At 39.5% G+C, this 11208-nt stretch overlaps 1 long non-coding RNA gene across 1 annotated transcript; it reads left to right on the top strand.

The window, feature by feature from the left end:
- Positions 1-10522: 10522 nt before the first annotated feature.
- On the top strand, positions 10523-10923 carry LOC115200843 (uncharacterized). Its single transcript, XR_003879610.1, has 2 exons — positions 10523-10692; positions 10855-10923. It is a non-coding gene; the product is annotated as an uncharacterized LOC115200843 (long non-coding RNA).
- The last annotated feature ends 285 nt before the right edge of the window (positions 10924-11208 follow it).

The raw sequence follows: 11208 nt of genomic DNA, 5'->3' as shown, positions 1-11208 counted from the left end.
TATGTGAAGTGTTCCAAAAACACTTTTCATGTGATCACATGATCTTATGTGAAGTTAATGTGATAACGTGACATGTAAAGCAACATGTGATAATGTAATCACGTGAAGTATTCCAATGTCCCAAAAACACGTTTTCACATGATTTCATGTGTGAAATTTAATTTGAAATCATGTGGTTTTTCTGTAAGGGCTGCTTCATGTCCCACTTGGCACACCACGTCATTTCAATGTGGATAATTCAGTAATATTTGGTTGAGACGTTGACCAATGAGATTACAATTTAGATTCACCCTCTCAAAAAGACAGCCCAACATTTGTTGAATTTCCAGTATGTTATCACCATACTTTCAACTATATTAAAGAACAACTGAATTCCAATGGAATAACTATGTCAAATTTTTGTATCACGCCTACTCCTGCTCCCTCCCTCTGGCGCTCGACGTCGCCGGTCTACTAACCACCGGTCCTGGCAACCCACATTGTGCACACCTGGCAACCATCATTGCGCACACCTGCTCCCCATCGTCAAGCACACTTGGACATCATCATCAAACACTTCTCTTGTTTTGTAACTCTCCACGTTCATTATTATTTAACTCACTATCTGCACCTGCTTCCTGACTCCCTGCGTCTTTGTTACATTTTGCTTTAGCTGTCACTGAAATATATATAAGTGCACTTTCAACCATTTAAAAGCACATCAAAGTTTAAATGGGAATAAGATCTCAGATACTTTTATACAACAGATTCATGTGTTATCAATGTGCTTCATCTAATAGCAGAACCAAATGACCTTGATTGCAGTAGAGATTACATTAAAAGTACATGGTTCTGTACAGATTATTACAGCAATTGTGAAGATCTCCACAGACCTGCGACGACCTATGCCCGCTTTATATGATTTCATAAGAAGAAACCTCAAAATATATTACTCATTTTAAGATGGGCTATTTACTGTAAGTAATATTAAATTGTGTTTGGTTGTCAATGCAACCAAATATCAACATTAAGGTGATCCATCTGCTTGGATAGTTCCATTTGCACTACTGACTTAGTCTGGCTTTAATTCCAGTTTGTCAAGAAATTAATAATTGATATGTTGATTCACATCTCAACCAAAAATGTAAGTTAAAGAATAGGACTAAATCAAACTTTAAATGTACTTTAAATTAAGTTTGATTTGATTTAGTCCTATTCTTTAATTTAGATTGGATTTATTAGACTTTGAAAATGTAGATGTTCCAAAGGTCTGCATCAGTGGCTTGTAGGCTATATGTGGAAGCCAGGAGATGCTGAATGTGTTTGTCAATTACCGTGGGACTGACAGTTATTTGCTTGACAATCACCTTGACCGCCACAGCCCTAGGTCCACCAAGCAAAAACCTGATAAAAAGGAATTTATAAGAATGCTGTAAGTACATACAGTACTTTGTTTCTCAGTGGGAAATGAATATCCAACTAGTCAGTGACAACTATGTGGAGTTTGTGACAGCAACTATGTGAGTTTATTAGAGTATTATAGACACTATATCCTGGGATTTCCTATTATCTTCTATGTAGATGAACTCCTTTCCTTCTAACTACTCTTTTGTGAGTTGTGAGCTCAGAGCTAAACAGATTACATGTAGGTATTCATGGGAGTCTCAGCTTTTCATAGATTGGTCATAATAGTTTCAAACTTGACAGGCGTTTCTGTGAGATCCGCCCTTGTCTAACAAACACTGCTCTAGCTCAGCCCCTGTTAATCACAGAAGTCTAAACAAACACACAATGTTTAAAAGGGGTAAGAAGTCCAGTTGTCATATTGCTGAATAGGGTTGAATGGCACCAACAACAAATAAAATCGCTAAGGATCATGGTGAAAGTCGCCGTAACTAGCAAAGGATTATGGTCGATGTAGTCGCTTTCAGCCTACCTGACAGACTCAAATGTACAGCTCAAATAAAAGAGAAACGACAGTCCATTATTACTTTAAGACATGAAGGTCAGTCAATACGGAAAATGTCAAGAACTTTGTGTAACGGCCGTCGTTGAAATGACACCAAGGTGCAGCGGAGGATGTGTTCATCTTGTAAGGTTTTTTAATGACCGAAAGAACACTATACAAAAAGAAACCAAAAAGAACAACCAGCAACAGTTCTGTCAGGATACAAACTCTAAACAGAAAACATTCACCCACAAACCCCAAAGGAAAAACAGGCTGCCTATGTATGACTCTCAATCAGCAACAACGATCTACACCTGTTCCTGATTGAGAGCCATACACGGCCGAAACAAAGAAAACCACCAACATAGAAAAAGAAACCTAGAACGCCCACCCATGTCACACCCTGGCCTAACCAAAAATAGAGAACAAAAAACCCTCTCTATGGCCAGGGCGTTACACTTTGAAAGTTTCTTCAACTGCAGTTGCAAAAACCATCAAGCGCTATGATGAAACTGGCGCTCATGAGGACCACCACAGGAAAGGAAGAAATTGCAGCCCAAATAAACGGTTCAGAGAGTGCAAGTAACAGACACATATCAACATCAACTGTTCTGTCACACCCTGATCTGTTTCACCTGTCTCTGTGATTGTCTCCACCCCCTCCAAGTGTCGCCCATCTTTCCCATTATCCCCTGCGTATTTATACCTATGTTCTCGGTTTGTCTGTTGCCAGTTCGTTTTGTTCATTCAGACCTACCAGCGATTTTCCCTTTGCTCCTGTCCTGTCTATAGTGCTTGTTTTCTAGTGTTCCCAGTTTTGACATTTCTGCCTACCCTGACCCTGAGCGTGCCTACCGTCCTGTACCTTTGCCCCACTACTCTGGATTACCGACCACTGCCTGACCTGACTCTGAGCCTGCCTGCCGTAATGTACCTTTGACTGCCCGTGTTCGATTTAATAAACTTTTGTCACCTCTTACATTGTCTGCACCTGGGTCTTACCTTCAAACGTGTTATATTCAGAGGAGACTGCGTGAATCAGGCCTTCATGTTCGAATTGCTGCAAAGAAACCACTACTAAAGGACACCATTAATAAGAAGAAACTTGCTCGTGCCAAGAAATATGAGCAATGGACATAAGACTGGTAGAAATCTGTCCTTTGGTCTAATTAGTCCAAATCTGAGATTTTTGGTTCTAACCTCTGTGTCTTTGTGAGACACAGATGAGAACGGATGATCTCTGCATGTGTTTTGCTGGTGACAATGTCAGTGATTGATTTAGAATTCAAGGCACACTTAACCAGCATGGCCACCACAGCATTCTGCAGCGATACACCATCCCATCTGGTTTGCGCTTAGTGGGACTATCATTTGTTTTTCAACAGGACAATGACCCAACACACCTTCAGGCTGTGTAAGGGCTATTTGACCAAGAAGGAAAGTGATGGAGTGCTGCATCAAATTACCTGGCCTCCACAATCACCCTACCTCAATTCAATTGAGATTGTTTGGGATGAGTGAAGGAAAAGCAGCCAACAAGGGCTCAGCATATGTGGGAACTCCTTCAAGACTGTTGGAAAAGCATTCCAGGTGAAGCTGGTTGAGAGAAGGCCAAGAGTGTCCAAAGCAGTAATCAAGGCGAAGGGTGACTACTTTGAAAAATATAAAATATTAAGATTGTTTTAACACTTTATTGGTTATCTGTTATTTCAAAAGTGTTGATGTCTTCACTATTATTCTACAATGTAGAAAATAGTAAAAATAAAAAAAAAACCTGGAATGAGTAGGTGTGTCCAAACTTTTGACCGGTGCTGTAAGTATTCACACCCCTGAGTCAGTTCTGTTAGAATTACCTTTGGAAGCAACAACAGCTGTGAGTCTTTCTGGGTAAGCCTTTAAGAGCTTTGCACACCTGGATTGTACAATATTTGCACATTATGCTTAAAAATTCTTCAAGCTCTGTCAAATTGGTTGTTGACCATCACTACACAGCCATTTTCAAGTCTTGCAATAGATCTTCAAGCCAATTAAAGTCAAAACTGCAACTAGGCCACATAGAAAGATTTTATGTCTTCTTGGTAAGCAACCCCAGTGCATATTTGGCCTTGTGTTTCAGGTTATTGTCCTGCTGAAAGGTGAATTTGTCTCCCAGTGTCACGTCCTGACCATAGTAAGATGTTATTTTCTATGATAGAGTAGGTCAGGGCGTGACAGGGGGTATTTTGTGTTTTTCTATGTTTTGTATATCTATGTTTAGTTCTAGTTTTCTATTTCTATGTTGGTTTTTGGGGGGATGATCGCCAATTAGAGGCAGCTGGTCCTCGTCTCTAATTGGAGATCATACTTAAGTAGTTTTTTTTTCCACCTGTGTTTGTGGGTAGTTGTTTTCTGTTTAGTCTTCTGTACCTGACAGAACTGTGCGCTTTCGTTTTCTGTTTGATATTTTGTCTTTAGTGTTTTTGAGTTAAAATAAATTTCATCATGAGCACTCAACACGCTGCGCTTTGGTCCCTTCTCTACGACAGCTGTTACACCCAGTGTTTGTTGGAAAGCAGACTGAACCAGGTTTTTCCTCTACGATTTTGTCAGTGCTTAGCTCTATTCTGTTTATTTTTATCCTAAAAAACTCCCTAGTCCTTGCTGATGACAAGCATACCCATAACATAATTCAGCCACCACCATGCTTAAAAATATGAAGAGTGGTACTTCAGTGATGTATTGTGTTGGATTTGCCCCAAACATAGCACTTTGTATTCAGGACTGTGGTAGCAGGATTACAAGATTATGCTATATATATGCACCAAATGGTAGTTTTATTTAATAGATAACATTCTTAGGACTCTCTCTCTCCTTTTCTGAGTTAACTGAGAGGAGTCTTTTGAAGCTTGGGCTGGCAATTGATTAAGTGATGGTTTGGTGATCATAACAAAAAAAAACTACAGCTGGCATTCCATAGATCAGATGTGGTGGGTGTCACCGAGATAGAGCCTGGAGGAACAGAACAAAGGCCTCAGTGTTCCTAATTATCCTGGCATCTGAGAGACAACACCAGAGGCAGACAACCACAGGATGAACCCAAAGTGGCTTATGGTGCCCCCAATCTATATGGGGGGTGAACCTGCTATGGCTGAGCAATCTTGGCATCAGGTATATGCGGAACAGCATTGTCTGTAAAGGGTAGGCTCTCGGTCCAACGTCAACGGTTTCATTATTGCAATAATTCATCGATATTGAATAAAGATGATTGTTTGAAGAAATGACAGTCTCTCTCAATTGAATAGAATGTTACACAACAAGACAAAGTTAATTTCTTTGCCACATTTTTTGCAGTTTTACTTTAGTGCCTTGTTGCAAACAGGATACATGTTTTTGAATATTTTGATTCTGTACAGGCTTTTTTCTTTTCACTCTGTCATTTAGGTTAGTATTGTGGAGTAACTACAATGTTGTTGATCCATCCTCAGTTTTCTCCTTCTCACAATCATTAAACTCTGTAACTGTTTTGAAGTCACCATTGGCCTCATGGTGAAATCTATGAACGGTTTCCTTCCTCTCCAGCAACTGAGTTAGGAAGGACACCAGTATCTTATTAGTGGCTGGGTGTATTGATGCTCCATTCAAAGTGTAATTCATAACTTTATCATGTTCAAAGGGATATTCAGTCTTTATGGGTTTTTTTCATTTACCAATAGGTGCCTTTCTTTGCAAGGCATTGGAAAACATCCCTGGTCTTTGTGGTTGAATCTGTGTTTGAAATTCACTGCTCGACTTCGGGACCTTACAGATAATTGTATGTGTAGGGTGTAGAGATGAGGCAGTCATCACGTTAAACACTATTATTCACACGGAGTGAGTCCATGCAACTTATTATGTGACTTGTTATCCCAATTTTTATTCCTGAACTTATTTAGGCTTGCCATAAAAGGTGTTGAATACTTATTCAGTAAAGACATTTCAGCTTTTCATTTTTAATTAATTTGTAAAAAACGTATTTTTTTTGTGTCCAAAGAAGGGCCAGATGTATACAGAATGGTGTCATCTGCATAGAGGGGGATCAAGGAATCACCCGCAGCAAGAGCGACATCATTGATATATACAGAGAAAAGAGTCACCCCGAGAATTGAACCCTGTGGTACCCCCATAGAGACTGCCAGAGGTCCAGACAACAGGCCCTCCGATTTGACACACTGAACTCTGTCTGAGAAGTAATTGGTGAACCAGGCGACATAGTCACTTGAGAAACTAAGGCTGTTGAGTCTGCCGATAAGAATACGGTGATTGACAGAGTCGAAAGCCTTGGCCAGGGTCGATGAAGACGGCTGCACAGTAATGTATTTTATCAACAGAAGCCAAAGGAATGTAATGAATGTAACAACAGTAGCTAACAACCACTCTTCTCTCTTCAGCCCATTGTCACTCCTCCACACTGACACTTGTCCCCTCTCTTACCTTGACAATGTCTTTACAGGAGGGAGAGAGAGAGGGGTGAGAGGCAGCACATGAGAGAACAGGTGAGAACAGCAATGCCTTCAAAGAAAGGCCTTCAATGAAATACCTTAAAACCAATGCATTCACAGCAATGTTTTCAAATCAATATCTTCATAGCAAAGCCTTCTCTGAGGGTCACTTTATCATTCAAGTTGCATACACTCTGAAGACCTTAATGGCCCGATAGTATTGGAGAAAAGTTTTTAAAAAAACGGACCCCTCTGACGCTGTACGTTAAATTGTGACGTGTCATGACGTAACGTACAGTACGCATAATGCATCTCACTCTGTGTCGTACAGCCTCTCTCCATCAGGTGTAGCGTTTCTCTCGCAGATTATAAACAAGACAGGGTAAGAGGGGATACATAGTCAATTGTACAACTGAATGCATACATTTTTCGCATCATCACTGCAAGCCAACATGACTCTCAAAAGCCGCGACAGCCGCTGTTTACTTCTGAAGACAACTTTAGCGCTGCCCTAAAAACCAGATTCAAATTCGACACAAACCTTCAAATAGGTATGTAATGACACATTATATAAACTCTTTATAGTGTTTTATTTACATTTTAGAGGTGATAAGTTGGACAGATCGGGTGAAAAATCTGTTTCCCAACACGGCTTATCTCCCCCTTTCCCTATCACGCAGTAGGTATCGCTTCCCCAACTGTCATTTTTAAAAAGACCCGACGGAGCTCATTGCCTTCTTCAATCATGCAGAAACAGGCAGCATGAAGGTCTCGTCATTGATTTTGCTGGAGAGAGGAGAAATTGTGCTTTACAATGGTATTCATATTACAGTTGACCTGGAAGTATTACGTTTTTGGGGTGCTAAAATAAGGTAAACTGTATGTTACAGCGTGATATACGAAAGTGTGTTAGCTAACTATACACGCAAGTGTCTAGGTCTGCAGTTTACACAGATGACTTCAGCCTTATATGAAAGCCTTCCTTGCTACCTAGCTACTCAAAACAAAACCACAGTCAATCGCTTATCAAATCAGAAACAACTCACTAATAACAATTAACCAATTTTTTCATGTCGGATAATTATTTGTATGCATTTATTGATTAACCTCAGCTTGAATAGCAAAATAATCTGAACAATTCTATTGTAAGGTGAACCTGAGCATGAAAAAACAAAATAGCATATTTCCTAATTAAACTACTTTCATATTTACCTCGAATGTGTGTATTTTGAAGTAATGACTACATTTGGCCTTTATAATTGCCAAATTAAATATTATTGTTACTACAAAGTAGTATACAAAGTCTCAAAATAAGTATTTTCAGACAACCAGATTTCATAGCTTTTGGCAATGGCTCACTTGTTTTGGTACTCACATCTGCACCCCCTGTGTCTTCAAGTCTGAAGGTTAATGAAACAATATAAAAATATGTTTTGCCCATTGAGTGCTAGTATAGAATTCTACAATCTAGTGAAGATAGAACGCTGATTTGGACAGGCAGTGTCACATCATTAACGTTTTTGAGGAAAGGTTGTTATTGTGGGCGCGTTTCGAGTATGATTGTATGCAAACTTTCTGTGCAACGCTGATTTGGACAGGCAGTGTCACATCCTTAACGTTTTTGAGGAAAGGTTGTTATTGTGGGCGCGTTTCGAGTATGATTGTATGCAAACTTTCTGTGCAACGCTAACTTTCATCAAGTTCTTAGGTGATGTATAATTACTAAGTGTAACGGATGGGACCATTACGGACACTTCATAACATGATCAATGACTCGCTAGTCAGCATCACTGCATAACGCAATCATGATAAAATGTTCATGCCCTTCCTACTGCTTCCGAAGTGTGTTTATGTTAGCAAACAAGCTAGCGGGCAATCTTTATCCATGTGTGTGTGATCTATTTGGGTGTACTCATATTCTCATATGAACTGCAATCATGCGTTGTTCTGCTAACTGGAGCATTGCATGTGATCACATGGCATAAAAGGTCTTAAAAATCCATAAGAACATTTCACCGGTCATACTGAGTTTGTTTACTTCCTTTAAGTATGGGTACCCCCCCCCCAGAGACATTATTGGTCTGTATCTGTGTAGTCTGCCCTGCGCTTGCTTGTGAACTGCAGCTGTCAAGCCTGGTGTGCTTTACAATCCGACAAGAAATGTCTATGAAAGTGCAAACCATGTGCTACCGATTGGTTATAATTACATTTCTTTAGCCATTTCACGTAACTAAAATGGAGAAGTTTAACCCTTCATAGGAAAAATATCAACATAATGACATATCAATATATAGTAGAGATGATAAGGGATGAGTGAGGAATGAGTCAAGATAGCTCACATAAACAAGGGAATGAGTGTGTATCAATCCCTGAGTCTAGTGTTAGAGGTATACACTGAGTCTACAAAACATTAAGAACACCTGCTCTTTCCATGACATACACTGACCACATAAATCCAGGTGAAAGCCATGATCCCTTATTGATGTCACTTGTTAATTCCCCTTCCAATTAGTGTAGATGAAGGGAGGAGACAGGTTAAAGAAGGATGTTTAAGCGTTGAGACAATTGATACATGGATTGTGTACGTGTGCCATTCAGCGGGTGAATTGGCAAGACAAAAAAATATAAGTGCCTTTGAATATGGTATGTTAGTAGATGCCAGGCGCACCGGTTTGTTTCAAGAACTGCGACCCTGCTGGGTTTTTCACGCTCAACATTTTCCTGTGTGTATCAAAAGGACATCCAGCCAAACTGAGTGAAGCATTAGGGTCAACATTTCGGCACCTTGTAGAGTCCATGCCCGGACAAATTGAGGCTGTTCTGAGGGCAACTTAATTAAGGTGCTCCTAATGTTTGGTATACTCAGTGTATATACAGGCAGTTTGTGGGACTGGTAACTTATATTTTTTTGCTTATCCCTGTTATTGTAATAATAATAGTAATAATACTAAGTAAAATAATAGAATAGCAAAAGATCACAAGAAGGCATATACACAGTGTACAAAACATTAAGAACACCATTCTAATATTGAGATGCACCCCTCCCTTTTGCCCTAAGAACAGCCTCAGTTCATTGGGGCATGGACTCTACAAGGTGTCAAAAGCGTTCCTGACACAAACCGATGCGCCTGGCACCTACTACCATACCCCGTTCAAAGGCACTTAAATAAACGTATATATAATACACATATGTGTATGTATTAAAGTAGGCAAAAGTTGAGTATTTCTTATTTACAATAAAAGTGACTCCAAAATTACACAATACATTATTACCTTTCATTTATATTCGGCACAAAATAATCTGAAACACAACCAAAACAAACAAATGCATCCAACAAGTTTGTAGAGTCACAAGCTTGATATTGTGTGTTAGGAATATTCGACCGAATACTAAACCATTGATTACTTTAATACACATCAAAGTGAAATTGTCCCAATGCTTTGCGTCTCCTAAGAAGTGTTGTAATTTCTAAACGGTTCACCCAATATGGATGAAAATGCCCTCAAACTAAAGCTGAGAGTTTGCACGTTAACACCACCTTCAAAACAACTGGGAGCTCTGAAAAATGTTGATTTGAACGGTCATCCAACTCGGAATTCCAACTCGGGAACTTGGGCCTCTTTCTAGAGCTCCGACCTGAAGATCACTGACGTCGTGATTTGACCTTGTATTTTTCAGAGTTTCCAGTTGTTTTGAACCCAGCAATTGTATAATTTCAAATCCAAAGTGCTGGAGTACCGAGCCAACACAACAAAACATTTGTCACTGTCCCAATACTTTTGGAGCTCACTGTATGTATATATCCCTAAAGCACTACTGTACAGCAGGATCTTTTTCCTGTTCCAGAGTGATATATCACTAAGTCAATCATACAACATGTATCACATATAGGCCTCCTAGATTACTCTAGAACAGTGTTGGGGGGGTAACGCGTTATAAAGTAATTCGTTAGTGTAAGTGTTACATAGATGCTGTGTTCACGATGCATGATTAATACATAATTCAAGGTTTATTTGATGTAGTAAATAAATAAATGATTTATTGATGTATAGATAAGAATTTAAATGTGATGTAACATGTAAATTAACGTTAGGCCATTGTCTGTGTTTTTATGTTCCATCCCGGGACTTACGTTCTCTGTTGTGTTACTGCTACGGAATTTGTTAATTGACTGTGTGCAATCTAACTTAAGCAGATCTTAGTCTGAGTCATAATTGTTGATGGCAGAGGCTAAGAAAGACAGTAAAGGGACTTTCAAGGGACTTTAAGGATTCAAGAACCTCTTTTCAGGACAAGCAGCCAACGAGGTATTTTGTTCTACCTATAGAACTTTGTTCATAGTCGCGCCAAGTTCCATTTGTATTGTCGCGCCAAGCGCCATTTGTATTGTTGCGCCGAGCGCCATTTGTATTTCTTTGTTTCAGTACTGTATAATTTATCAATGTTACTGTGTTCATTCAAACATATAGTTCTCACGGCGTGACGTGGATGCATCGGAGAAAAAGACCTGCAATGCAATAAACGCCCGTTTCAAGGAACCAACCTGTGTCTGTTGTCGTGAAGAGAGCTACAGTTAGAGTACTCAGATGACTTTTTTGTGGTAACACATTCGTTTTTCAATTTAAAAGGATAGTTCACCCAAATTACACATTGGTTTCCCTACCCTTAAAGCAGTGCACAGATAAAGTACGATAGCAATCCATGCCCTGGTTCACACCGTTCCCAACGTTCCAGCATTTGAGGCACAAATCCCATCCAAATCATCCGAAAGCATCTAAAATTGATTGTAAAGCTCAAAAAAGTTACATGTAGATGGTTTCAAC

This window comes from Salmo trutta, chromosome 10 (genome assembly GCF_901001165.1).
Source record: "Salmo trutta chromosome 10, fSalTru1.1, whole genome shotgun sequence".
Classification (NCBI taxonomy): Eukaryota; Metazoa; Chordata; class Actinopteri; order Salmoniformes; family Salmonidae; genus Salmo; species Salmo trutta.
Note: the sequence above shows the minus strand (reverse complement) of the source record. Positions and strands in the feature narration are given on the sequence as shown.